General features: G+C 38.7%; 1 protein-coding gene across 1 annotated transcript in view; it reads left to right on the forward strand.

The window, feature by feature from the left end:
* Positions 1 to 14,323, forward strand: part of EHHADH (enoyl-CoA hydratase and 3-hydroxyacyl CoA dehydrogenase) — a 66,149-nt gene that overhangs the window by 10,119 nt on the left and 41,707 nt on the right. The gene's annotated exons all lie outside the window — the stretch shown is intronic.

Genomic DNA, 14,323 nt, shown 5'->3' on the forward strand with positions numbered 1-14,323 from the left:
CATATGTAAAATAAATAGCCAACAGGAATTTGCTGTATGTCTCAGAAAACTCTAACAGTGGCTCTGTATCAACCTAGAGGGTTAGGATGGGAATGCTGATTGGAGGGAGGTTGAAAATGGAGGGAATATGTATACCTTTGTCTGATTCATGTTGGGGTTTGACAGAAAACAAAATTCTGTGAAGCAATTATCCTTCAATAAAAAAAGAAAAAGAAAAAAAAATTATCCGGTGAAGATGCAAACATAGTGACAAAATATGGCCAAAGTATCTGAAGTGATGATTTATTCATATTTGTGGCACATTTTCTTCTTTCCCAAATGAATATATTACACTGTTGGCAAAAGTTGCATGGATATAAAGGCCCATTTATTCTTACTGTAACCAGAGAAATTTTTTTGCTTCTTCTTCCTCTTTTTTTAACCAGAGGAGCTTAATGTATATCAGTAGTAGTGTAAGAAGAAATAGATGTTGAAATAGTGACAAGAAATATTTAAAGTTTAATAATTACCATTTAGTTTACCTGCTATGTACCAGTACTGTGTGACTTATTTATTAATTAACAATGGAAATAGTAATATTTTTACATACTTAAAATTTTAATCCTCAGTTGTTGTTCAGTTGCTCAGTTGTGTTCTATTCTTTGTGACCTCATGAATTGCAGCACACCAGGCTTACCTGTCCTTCACTATCTCCTGGAGTTTACTCAAATTCATGTCCATTGAGTCGGTGATATTAATCCTCAGTAAATCCTACAATTTTCATCTACTGATGACAAGGCTGAACCTGAGAGATTTAAAAATGTGCCAGACTTTTCAGTTCAGTTGAGTTCAGTTCAGTCGCTCAGTTGTGTCCGACTCTTTGCGACTCCATGAATCGCAGCACGCTAGGCCTCCCTGTCCATCACCAACTCCCGGAGTTCACTCAGACTCGCATCCATTGAGTCAGTGATGCCATCCAGCCATCTCATCCTCTGTCGTACCCTTCTTCTCCTGCCCCCAATCCCTCCCAGAATCAAAGTCTTTTCCAATGAGTCAACTCTTCGCGTGAGGTGGCCAAAGTACTGGAGTTTCAGCTTTAGCATCATTCCTTCCAAAGAAATCCCAGGGTTGATCTCCTTCAGAATGGACTGGTTGGATCTCCTTGCAGTCCAAGGGACTCTCAAGAGTCTTCTCCAACACCACAGTTCAAAAGCATCAATTCTTCTGCGCTCAGCCTTCTTCACAGTCCAACTCTCACTTCTACTAGCTATTAAATAGCTGATTCAGCTGTTTGAAAACTTAAGGTTGGGAGTCCAAGATGGTGACTTTGAGGCATGGAATGAAAGGTCAGAATTATGAAAAATCAGAACTGATATTTCTTGTAGAAAAGAGGAGGTAGGAGAGAATGTAGGAAAGTTCAGAAGCAGAAAAAATAACTGTCCTAGAAAAGCATTGGGATTATCAGGCTTGACTTAATGGACTTAGGTAGAACAATGTACCCAACAACTGGAAAATATATATGCTCCAATCTGCCACATTTACAAAAATTGATCAGGTACTGGACCATGAAAGCTTATCTCAGTAAATTTCATTTAGACTGTGTTCTCTGACAATACGATCAAGCTAGAAATCAATAGCAAAAATATAACTAAAGATTCTCATGTGTTTGGAAAATAAATTCATTTCTTAATAACCTTTTAGTCAAAGCAGATATCATGATGCAATTTAGAATACATTTTGACATAAATAATAATAAAAACATAAAACTTGAGGCATAAGCCAAAGCACAGTTTAGCAGGAAATGTATAGCCTTAAAGGTATAAGTCAGAAAAAAAAGAAAAGACTGAAACATATTGTGTTAAGTGTCTCTATCAGGGGACTGACAAAACAAGCAATAAAACAGATCCAATGAAGTAGAAGGAGGGAAATGATGGAGGGGAAATTACTAAAATAGAAAACAAATGTGAATTATGAGAACAATAATGTCAAAGGTTCTTTGATTAGTAATAACAATAAAATTGATAAAGCTTCAGAGAGACTTGAGAAAAAGAGAGAAGGTACAAACACTACGTATAAAGAATGACAAAAGGGATAGCACTACAGATGCTCTAGCCATTAAAGAAGATAATATGAACAAGTAGAAAAATAGAGTTTACAAAATTGACTCAAGGAGAAATAGAAAACCATTAAAGAAATTGAATCAGTAGTGCAAAATTTCACACGGTAAAGTCAAGTCCCAAATGACTTCATTGGTAATCTCTAATTGAAAAGTCAAGAGAAATATTATTCTAATTTTACACAAACAGAGGATAAAAATAAGAGGGAACACTTTCTAAATTAGTTTCCTGGGGCTTCTGTAACAAATGAGCACAAACTAGTGACTTACCGTGACAGAAATTTATTCTCTCAGCATTCCAAGGCTTAAAGTTCAAAATCAAGATATTTGCAAGGCCATTCTTTTGTTGTTGTTGTTGTTGTTGAGTGGCTAAGTCATGTCTGACTCTTCGCAACACCATGGACTGCAGCATGCCAAGCTTCCCAGTCCTTCACCGTGTCCCAGAGTTTGCTCAAATTCATGTCCATTGTGTAGGTGATGCCATGCAATCATCTCATCCTCTGTCATCCCCTTCTCCTCCTATACTCAATCTTTCCCAGCATCAAAGTCTTTTCCAGTGAGTCAGCTCTTTGCATCAGTTGACCAGAGTATAGTACTGGAGCGTCAGTTTCAGCATCAGTCCTTCCAATGAATATTCAGCATTGATTTCCTTTACGATTGACTGGTTTGATCTCCTTGCTGTCCAAGGGGCTCTCAAGAGTCTTCTCCAGCACCACAGTCTGAAAACATCAATTCTTCGGTGCTCAGCTTTCCTTATGGTCCTACTCTCACCTCTGTGCATGACTACTGGAAAAACCATGGCTTTGACTATGTAGACCTTTGTCAGCAAAGTGATGTTTCTGCTTTTTAATACACTGTCTAGGTTTGTCATAACTTTTCTCCCAAGGCACAAGCATCTTCAGTTCCAAGGAGCAAGCCATTTCATGGCTGCAGTCACTGTCTGCAGTGATTTTGGAGCCCAAGAAAATAAAGTCTGTCACTGTTTCTATTTTTCCCCCATCTATTTGCCATGAAGTGATGGGACCAGATGCCATGATCTTAGTTTTCTGAATGTTGAGTTTTAAGCCAGCTTTTCACTCTTTTTCTTTCACCTTCATCAAGAGGCTGTTTAGTTCCTCTTTGCTTTCTGCCATTAGTGTGGTATCATCTGCGTATCTGAGGTTATTAGTATTTCTCCTGCCAATCTGGATTCTAGCTTGTGCTTCATCCAGCCTGGCATTTCACTTGATGTACTCTGTGTAGAAGTTAAATAAGCAGGGTGACAATATACAGCCTTAATTATCTATTTTTGGCTGTGCTAGGTCTTCACTGCTGCCTGGGCTTTTCTCTAGCTGTGGTTAGAGGAGGCTACTTTCTAGGTGCAGTACGCAGGCTTACTGCGGTGGCTTCTCTTGTAGAGAACGGGCTCTAGGGCACATGCGCTTCAGTAGTTCTAGCTCTGGGGCTCTGGAGCACAGGCTCAATAGTTGTGGCACCCAGGCTTAGTTGCTCTGTGTCATTTGGGAGAACCCATGTCTCCTGCACTGGAAGGCAGATTCTTTACCACTTAGCCAACAGGGAAGCCCTGCAAGGCCATTCTTTCTCCAAAGGCTCTAGGGAAGCCTCCTTCCTTGCCTCCTTTAGGTCCCTGGTGGCTAGCAATCCTCAGCATTCCTTGGCTTATTGCTGCATCGCTCCTATCTTTGCCTCTGTCTTCCTTTGGCTTTCTCCTCTGTTTCAGTATTTCCCTGATCTTACACAGACCCATCCTAATCCGGTATGACCTCTTCTTTACCTGATTATATCTGCAAAGACTCTATTTCCAAATAAGATCATATCCATGGGTTCCAGGTAGACACTATTCAGTCCAACTCATCTCCCAACTCATTCTGTGAGGCTACTTAAGATCACAAAGTAATTTACATATATGCATCGGGAAAAAACAGACTTCACCAAAATATTACATTGTTATCTCTGTGTGGTGATATTTGGGGTAATATTTATGTCCTTTATAATCTTGTGTATTTTTTAAAATTTCTATAATGGATATGTTTAGTTGCTTGTTGGGGTCCTTTAACGGACTGGAACCTGGTGGTCCAGAGTCAATGATAAGAAAGTGAAAGAAAGAAAGAGGCTGATATTCCCTGGTTTACGCAGAAAACCAATAAAGCCCTTGACACAGGACTTGCATCGCTCACAAAGACACCAGGCATCCTCTCGAGGGGGTGAAGGCACAGGGCGCCTTCTCGAGAGGGTCTTAGAAGCCCGGGCAGGAGAGTGAGCACAACGGGTTTCTATGCTCCAGAGAACTAGCCAGGGAGAGACAGAGAGAGAGAGAGAGAGAAAGAAGGACAGACATGGGGACCCAAGCTCTGACGGAGCAAAGGTGCGTTAATGATCTTTCTGTGAGTATATACAGGCTGTTGTACAAGACATTTCTTTCGACAATGATAAAGATCAGAAAACCAAATGTACAGCAACCGTTACCAAGGGAACAAGGGATTAATAATGGTCACAAGGTCAGGAGACAATCCCTATCTCAAGAAAGAGGATGGAGACTGAGCAGTTTTGTCGTAAAGAGAATGTTTACTAAAGGAGATTCAAGCCTGTCTCACATAATGACCTCAGTTCCTGGGAGCAGCGTGCTGTTCCATTTTGATAAGGAACAAAGGACTTATGAGAAACAGCACGTAGGAATCCTCCTGTTAAACACTCCCTAACAATTCCCCCTTATTTATTTAAAATTTGTAAAAAGAATTCTGACCAGTAGAGTTTGTTTAGTTTTAACAATCTTTGCATGAAGGCAATGGTAGATGACAAATATAATTGTCAAGACAATCACCAAAATTACAGTTCCAGACCCGATGCTGTGAGTAATGTTTTAAAACCATCTGCGTGGGTCTAGCCCAGATAATTGATCAGCTAGTTGTTCAGCTAAAGTTTTCAAATTAGTGGAAGAGAACAGATTTTTAGAAAAGGCTTCAAAAATTTCTTTTTGTAATAATTGTACATTCAGAGAGGCATTATCATGTATGTTTTGTTAATGAAATTTGATTTGCTCCCAGTTGTAGGCACTATTATTGAAATGAATGGAAGTAACACAAAATTGAGTAGAATTCCAATCACATTTTAGCATCACCTGTTTTTGTACATCTGTTAATTGATCTCCAGACCATCTGATGGCTGTTTTTAGTTCCTGTATTTCATCTTGAATATCCTCATCTATCTGAACCTGAGTGGCCCACATAGTATGAGCATCTTTAGTCCAATTTTGGATAAAATTATGTGTTTGAGTTGAGGTTTGTAAAGTAATGCCAGTGATGGCAGCACTGGTGCAAACAGCTATTAATCCCAAAATGAATTGTTTAGATCACCAGAGCAATTTATTAAGTAACTGGGAAGCAAGTCCAGCCATGGGACCTTCTTCCCAGGGCCGCTGGAGATTTATTGGTAACCACAGATTATGTTGAGATTGAAGAATCAAAAGGGAGTCATTTCTCAAGGAAATAGAGGAGTTAAGACAAGTATATAATTTACAATTTATACAAGTTACAGAATGTAAAGTATTATTGAATTGTAAATTTCCTATAGCTATAACAAAAGGAAGTGGAACACAAACTTGTATGAAATATGATTGATTATAACGAAAGAAATAGTTTCTATGACTACGATTGGTCCCTGTGAAATGTCCAGTCCAAGTCCTAAGTTCTTTGGTGTTCACACCAAGTTTTCAGATGTCCCATTGTTTAGGCCCAATCTGTTTATCAAGGACGATTCAAGGACGAGGGGGGCCATTCCACCGTCAAGCCACCCAAGAAGTCCTTTGTCATGGTAATGCTCCATTGTAGTATTAGTAACCTTCCATGCTACTCGAGTAACATAATCACACACCGTGCTGTTAATATCATCTGAGCAGTTAGATAACCACATACCATGGGGTCCCCAGTCGACAATTGTATGATTAGCCATAAACATTAATTTTCCTGACTTGGCCTGACATTTGTCCCAATGAACAGAAATATATTTAAAGTTCTTATTAGTAAACCCTTTGCATAGTGTTCTTTGTTCTTTCCTTAACTCTTTCCCTAAAGTTTCAGTAGCCTAAACATGGTTCACGAACAAAGAAAGGGCCGTAAATAATCCAAGCAGCGTCTGAAAGTCCTCTTTTGGAGGCAGGACGAAAGCCCATGTTTGTCGACTAACATTAATATATAATTTTGTTGGGCCCATGCATAAAGGAAGGATTTTATAGCCTAGAGAAATGTTAATTAGTTTTCTTTCTTTCTCAGGATGAGAGGGCCCCTCCAAGTTCCAAGGAGGGGGCATATGTGTTGAGTCATTAGTGGATACAATTGGTCCTATCTCTGTCCATTTTATAACCTACAATAAAAAGGGGGGTTAGGTATATAAGCCCAATAAGTGTGATCAATCAAGTCAGCCTGAGCGAGGGAAGCAAAAGCAAGCAAAGCAAGCATGGCGAAAAAAGAAAAAAAATATTTTAAGGATTCTGAGGCATTCCCTGTTGAGAAATCAGATTTTCAGCTCGATTAGTAAGGATTTTTATCTGTCCCCCAGTAGGGAGATCATAAGGTCGATGACATCAAGTGTGGTGTTTTTGGAAATTTTAAAAGCTGCTATGGCTTGTACTGGTATTTCTTCCTCCTGGGGTTTTTGTTGTTTCGTCTCTAGTTTGAATGTTGGGGGCCCCTTTAGGCTGAATCTTCCAAAGAGGAAGCCAAATGAGTTCGTTAAATCCATCTGGAGAAATAGAAGCATACCCTTTTCCCTGTAAGATTAGTTTCTTAGATTTCCATTGATTAGTTAACCTGTCTTGATACCAAATGGGCAAAGGAAGGGAGGTGTTCTTCAATGTCTCGAAACGTTTTTCTGCTCTGGTCAAAATATCTCTTTGTGGTAAGTTTAAAAAATTTAGAACAAATAAAGTTATATTAACAATAGTTATAGAAAGAAAGGTAAGCGATAATGATGAAAACATTCCTAGGAAATATTTCGGTCCAAAAAAAAAAAAATCATCTAGAGATCTGTTTGGGGACTGGTATTTGGCTGTGGTTTTGAATTAATGGGTTGATTTCCTCCTCATTCAGTACATACATTTTTCCTGATATAAAAATAAATAGGATCTGACTATGTTTTAAGTGGTTTGTGTTATTTGGGGCAAAGGATTGGGAGCAAACACTCAAACATTTTTTCCTAAGTGAAATTATTGAAAAGCTGATGCAGAACAACTTGATAAATGAAATGCTGCTCACATCCAAATACCTGACCTTGTCCCTGGAAAAAAAACGCAGCCTGGCAGCTGCTGAATCTCTCTGTTCAGTGTGTTAAGGAAGATGATTATACTTACAAGACAGACCTGAAAAGAAGGTGAATATTTTGCACTTTTGATACTCTTAGAAACAAATAACTTATTTGGCAAATGGTGCCTTTTTTATGTTGTTTTTGTTTTGTATTGTGAAATAGGTACTGAAGTTGATGTTATTTTGTTTTAAGAATCTTACAGACTGGAAACAGAAATAAAGCTATATTAACAATAGTTACAGGCTTAAAGAATATATTGCATTAGAATCTAGTAAAGTTTGCTCTGGATAAGGAAGATTAAAGTGTTTTTGTGCATTTCCCCTTATTTAATACTTTATTTGCAGTTTTACTGTGTAATGTGTTTGTTTAATTATGTCTTGTATTTGTGGATTATAAGGAATGTTTGTAATCTGTTTAATAGAGAATGAATGTAAAAATTGTTTGAATTGTTTATAAATATAGGCAGGGCCATTGTCTGTTTTTATAGAATTAGGTGTTCTCATTATTGTAAAGTAAGCTATCAGGTGGGTTATAACATGTCGTGTAGTTTCACCTTAGAGAGGTGTGGCCCCTATAGAAAAATTTGTATCGATGGAGACATGTAAGAAGGAAGAGGAAGAAAGTTCAGGGCAATGAGTTACATCCATTTGCCATAAAATTTTCTTTCATTTCTCATAAACCTTTTTTATATTTTTGTATTCATCATTTTATTTGCCATTTCTTATATCTTTTATTAAAAGCATATATCTTACTTTTCTTTAGCAACTATGAAGTGTCTTGTATATTAGCATTTTATAGATTGGTGAAAATATTCATTATATCATATTATCAGTTCAGTTCAGTCGCTCAATCGTGTCTGACTCTTTGCAACCCCGTGAATTGCAACACGCCAGGCCTCCCTGTCCATCACCAACTCCTGGAGTTCACTCAGACTCACGTCCATCGAGTCCGTGATGCCATCCAGCCATCTCATCCTCTGTCGTCCCCTTCTCCTCCTGCCCCCAATCCCTCCCAGCATCAGGGTCTTTTCCAATGAGTCAACTCTTCACATGAGGTGGCCAAAGTACTGGAGTTTCAGCTTCAGCATCATTCCCTCCACAGAAATCCCAGGGCTGATCTCCTTCAGAAGGGACTGGTTGGATCTCCTTGCAGTCCAAGGGACTCTCAAGAGTCTTCTCCAACACCACAGTTCACAAGCATTAATTCTTCAGTGCTCAGCTTTCTTCACAGTCCAACTCTCACATCCATACATGACCACTGGAAAAACCATAGCCTTGACTAGACGGACCTTTGTTGGCAAAGTAATGTCTCTGCTTTTGAATATGCTATCTAGGTTAGTCATTACTTTCCTTCCAAGGAGGAAGCATCTTTTAATCTCATGGCTGCAGTCACCATCTGCAGTGATTTTGGAGCCCAGAAAAATGAAGTCTGACACTGTTTCCACTGTTTTCCCATCTATTTCCCATGAAGTGATGGGACCAGATGCCATGATTAGGCATAATAAAAGCATTACATAATGTTGATGACTTAAGACATGTCTTAATTAGATTAGCAAAAATTACATTTAAATTATATATTTAAATTATATTTATATTTAAATAAACATTATATTTAATATTGAATAATTTTCAGTTCATGTGAAGTTGAATTTAAATAGACCTTATTAACCTCATATTATCCAAAAACAAAGACATATATTGAGACATATATAATTTTAGATAGATAGGCATAGTTTTTTGCTTGAAATTAAAAAAATTTTTTTTTTTTTAGTTCCACCAACTTGTTTATGGCTGGAGTCCTAGATAGAGTGGGCTGTGTATCCCAAGAACATGATAAGAGTTAACTTTAGGTTTTTTCTTAGGCCTGTTTTTGTTTCCCAGGCAGAACTGGAGCTCCAAAAAAGTATTTTAACAAGTTAACCTTTCCCTAACTGCATGTGTAAGAAGAACCAGTTTTGCAATTTCAAAAAAGATTTTATTTTAATCAGTTTTCTCTGGAGTCTAAAGAATATCATGGCCATTCAGTGTCAAAAATATCATTTCTCCTTTTTGTAGTTACAGTATACTATTAATGATATATGCATGAGGGAATTGCTGTTACATTGGATGTAAAGCCTTGGCTACAAAATTTTGACAAATAGTGGGACTGTTAAGCATATCTTGAGGTAACATAGTCCATTGAAATCTTTTATGAGGCCTGATATTATTAGGATAAGGGAGAGAGAAAGTGAATCTCTCCCAATCTAAAGGGTGTAAAAGTATATATAAAAAGCAATCTTGTAAATCAATAATAATAATGTGCCAACTTTGAGGAATAGTAATAGGTGATGGGATCCCTGGTTGTAATGCACCCATAGGTTTCATAGATGCATTAACTTTTCTAAGGTCTGTTAAGAGACGCCATTTGTTAGATTTCTTTTTTACAACAAAAATAAGAGAGTTCTAAGGAGAGTAAGATTCCTCAGTCAGTCAGTTCAGTCAGTTGAACTCAGTCGTGTCCGACTCTTTGCAACCCCATGAATCGCAGCACGCCAGGCCTCCCTGTCCATCACCAACTCCCGGAGTTCACTCAGACTCATGTCCATCGAGTCCGTGATGCCATCCAGCCATCTCATCCTCTGTCTTCCCCTTCTCCTCCTGCCCCCAATCCCTCCCAGCATCAGAGTCTTTTCCAATGAGTCAACTCTTTGCATGAGGTGGCCAAAATATTGGAGTTTCAGCTTCAGCATCAGTCCTTCCAAAGAACACCCAGGACTCTCTTTTAGAATGGACTGGTTGGATTTCCTTGCAGTTCAAGGGACTCTCAAGAGTCTTCTCCAACACCACAGTTCAAAAGCATCAATTCTTCGGTGCTCAGCTTTCTTCACAGTCCAACTCTCCCATCCATACATGACTACTGGAAAAACCATAGCCTTGACTAAACAGATCTTTGTTGTCAAAGTAATGTCTCTGCTTTTGAATATGCTGTCTAGGTTGGTCATAACTTTCCTTCCAAGGAGTAAGCCTCTTTTAATTTCATAGCTGCAATCACCATCTGCAGTGATTTTGGAGCCCAAAAAAATAAAGTCTGACACTGTTTCCACTGTTTCCCCATCTATTTCCCATGAAGTGATGGGACCGGATGCCATGATCTTCGTTTTCTGAATGTTGAGCTTTAAGCCAACTTTTTCACTCTCCTATTCACTTTCATCAAGAGGCTTTTTGGTTCCTCTTCACTTTCTGCCGTAAGAGTGGTGTCATCTGCATATCTGAGGTTATTGAGATTTCTCCCGGCAATCTTGATTCCAGCTTGTGCTTCTTCCAGCCCAGCGTTCCTGATGATGTACTCTGCATATAAGTTGGATTCCTCAATATGTTTTAATTCTAATTGTGTGTCTCTAAGTTCTTAAAGTAGCCTGTAATTTATCTTTCGTAAGGGGCCATTTCTCTGTCCAAATAGGCTCGTCATTCTTCCAAGTTATTTTAGTAATTGCTTTGTTTGTTAAATGAGCAGTGGCCCTTAGGAAAAATGTAGAAGGTATATCTGAGTTTACCATAGAATCTGAGATGACATCATAATTTGAATCTCTCCTTTATAATCTGAATGAATTATTCCAGGATGAACAGTAATTCCTTTAGAAGTCAAACTAGATTGGCCAAGTAAAAGACCGAAGGTTTGTGAGGGCAGAGGTCCAAAAAGACCGGTAGATACTCTAGAAGGACCTGCTTGAGGGTAAAGGAAAAAATCATTTAGGGCTGGTAGATTGATGGCAGTACTGCCGGATGTTGAGGGTTTGAGGGAAAAGATAGAATTTGCCCCTGGTTTTTGTTGTACGGGACCTGGGAGGTCCCCTTTTTGGAGTTTCCTGGAATAGGTTTTCCTTCAATGTCAAATTTAGATTTATTATCCTTAGCCCTATGCATTCCTCTATGGCAACAAGGGCAGATTCTTGGAGGGTTTTTTTTATTAGTCTTCTTAGGGCAGTCCCTTTTAAATAGTTTTTATCTCCTCATGCAAAGCATCCTTCATTTCTCTTTCTAAAGATAGCAGCCATTGTCTCAGCTAGCATTTGCATCTTTTGAGTTTCTGATCCTAGATTGTGACAACCCTCCAAATAATCAATAATAGTGCCAGTCTCATGAATTGGAGCAATAGCTCTTTGATATTCCTGATTTGCATTCTCATAAGCAAGTAATTTCTCTAGCTGTTTCTTAGTTTTTTTTTTCCGATTACAGTACGGGAAATAGCAGTTTCTAATCTAGCTAAAAAATCAGCAAAATTTTCACTGGTCCTTGTAATATTTTAGTGTAGCTACCTGTAGGCTCTCCTTGAGGAGTAATTCAATCCCAAGCTTTAAGGGCTACTGTTTTTTTTTTTTTTTTTTTTAGGGCTACTGTTTTTAATTGTTCATGCAATAAGGGACAGCATTGTGTTTGAGCTTCTATGGTATCAAATTGTCTGGTGCCAGTTAGCATTTCAAAAATAATTTGGTTTTGGGGAGTGCCAGCTCGAGTATTCTTGTTAGCATGATCTCTGGCTATATCATGAAATCACATTGTCCATTGAAGATATTCTCCTGCTTTAAGGAGAGCTTTTATTAAAATTCGCCAATCATAGAGAATAAAGTTTCCAATAGAAGATGCTACAACATTTGGAAGTTCTTTAGTAAAAGGCGAATGTGGGCCATACATAGTTATAGCCTTTTTCATTTGTTGCATGTAAAAAAGATTAATATTGTCATATTGAGGTATTTTGTGCCCTTGAGCATCAGGATTTCTTAAAACTAGAAACACACAGAAACCATTGGCATCAGAAATTTGTGACTGCAAAGCCATTAATTTAGAGAGCCTCTTTGCAGAGAAGAGAGAGTAAGTGCTGATTTTCTGCAAATATGAGTCTGTGCCAAGGATTTATCATTATTGTCCAGAAGAGCATTGCCAGTTTGGGTGTCAAAAAACATCTTAGAAGAGTCATTATTAGCATCATTAGGTTCTAACAAAGTAGAGACTTCTGGATTCATGCCTGCTGGCAGAGGATGAGCATTTGGAGTAGCTGGGGCAGGACTAGTAGGAAAATTTTGAAATATTTTGTGTTGTTCTAATTGGGCCTTTTGTAAAGTTTCATCATCTAATTCATATTCAAGCAGTGAGTGTTCTGTCTGTTGTCAAATATCGTGAGGGGTAAAATTTACCTTGAAATGGCAGAATTACAGCTTTAATGAGAGCCCATAGGAACCAGAAATCAATTGGAATATTTTTTTCCCTGCTTGGTGGCTCATTAAACATTTTCTTTGACCCATTGCCAAATTTCTAAATCAAAACTGCCTTCATCAGGGAACCAGGGATTATGTTCGACTACTGTTTGAAGGCAAGCCTCTATTCATTGGCGTGAAACCAGAAGTCCCTGAACTTTAAACAAATGGTGAAGTAAAGTAGAGAAATGATGGGGCTTTCCAGCCATTTGACCCATGTCTAGTACTTACCGACCTCAACAGGGCCTGACCTCAATAAGCCTGGAGTCACTCCATCCGAAATGCCACGTATACCAGAGTCCTTGTTCTGGACACCACTTGTTGGGGTCCTTTAATGGACCGGAACCTGGTGGTCTGGAGTCGACGATAAGAAAGTGAAAAAGAGAAAGAGGCTGATATTCCCTTTTTCACGCAGAGAACCAATAAAGCCCTTGACACAGGGCTTGCATTGCTCACGAAGGCACTAGGCGCCCTCTTGAGGAGGTGAAGGCACAGGGCGCCTTCTCGAGAGAGTCTTAGAAGCCCAGGCAGGAGAGTGAGCACAACAGATTTCTACGCTCCAGAGAATTAGCCAGAGAGAGAGAAAGAAAGACAGACACGGGGACCCAAGCTCTGATGGAGCAAAGGTGCTTTAATGATCTTTCTGTGAGTGTATATAGGCTGTTCTACAAGAAGTTTTTTTCGACAATGATAAAGATCAGAAAACCAAACGTACAGCAACCGTTACCAAGGGAACAAGGGATTAATAATGGTCACAAGGTCAGGAGACAACCCATATCTCAAGAAAGGGGATGGAGTCTAAGCAGTTTTGTCATAAACAGAATGTTTACTAAAGGAGATTCAAGCCTGTCTCACATAATGACCTCAGTTCCTGGGAGCAGCGTGCCATTCCATTTTGATAAGGAACAAAGGACTTATGAGAAACAGCACGTAGGAATCCTCCTGTTAAACATTCCCTGACAGTTGCTCAGTTGTGGTCCGATTCTTTGCAACTCCATAGACTGTAGCCAGCTAGGCTCCTTCTGTCCATGGGATTTCCCAGGCAAGAATACCGGAGTGGGTTGCCATTACCTTCTCCAAGGGATCTTCCTGATCCAGGGATCCAACCTGCATCTCCTGTGTCTCCTGCATTGCAGGCAGAATTTTTACTTGTTGAATCATGGGGGAAGTCACTTTATAATGAGTATTATTTTCGTAAATAAGAAAACCAGTAAATGTTACTTTCATTGATTGCAAAAGAGTCTATCAGAAAAACATAATTCTAAGCTGGTTGATCAATATATAACTCACAAATATGTCTGCATTTTATGAGGTTTTATATTGTAATAACTGATACCCTTAAAAAAGATATAGGTCTAAATGGCTGTGAAAAGAGTTGGTGAGCAATATCATGCCAAAAATGAGGAGGGGCTAACTCAATCTCAGAATCTTTGCTTCCTTTCTCTGAACTTTCAAATTTTTCTGAAGGTAGAGTTATTACTATCATATGGAATAACAGATTTTAGATTACAGGACTTCTGATAAATATTTGATGACTTTCATATTATTCTACATTTTTCAGGCTACTTGTTGCTTTACTGCGTCTGCAGCCAAAGAATAAAGTGTTTCAGGGATCCAAAGAGATCTGAGATTCCTTAAGTGCTATCTGATAGTCTATTGTTAAATAGCAAAGCCTTCCTCAACTTTTTTTTTTCCTTTTC

Source organism: Budorcas taxicolor, chromosome 1 (genome assembly GCF_023091745.1).
Source record: "Budorcas taxicolor isolate Tak-1 chromosome 1, Takin1.1, whole genome shotgun sequence".
In the NCBI taxonomy this organism is placed as follows: domain Eukaryota; kingdom Metazoa; phylum Chordata; class Mammalia; order Artiodactyla; family Bovidae; genus Budorcas; species Budorcas taxicolor.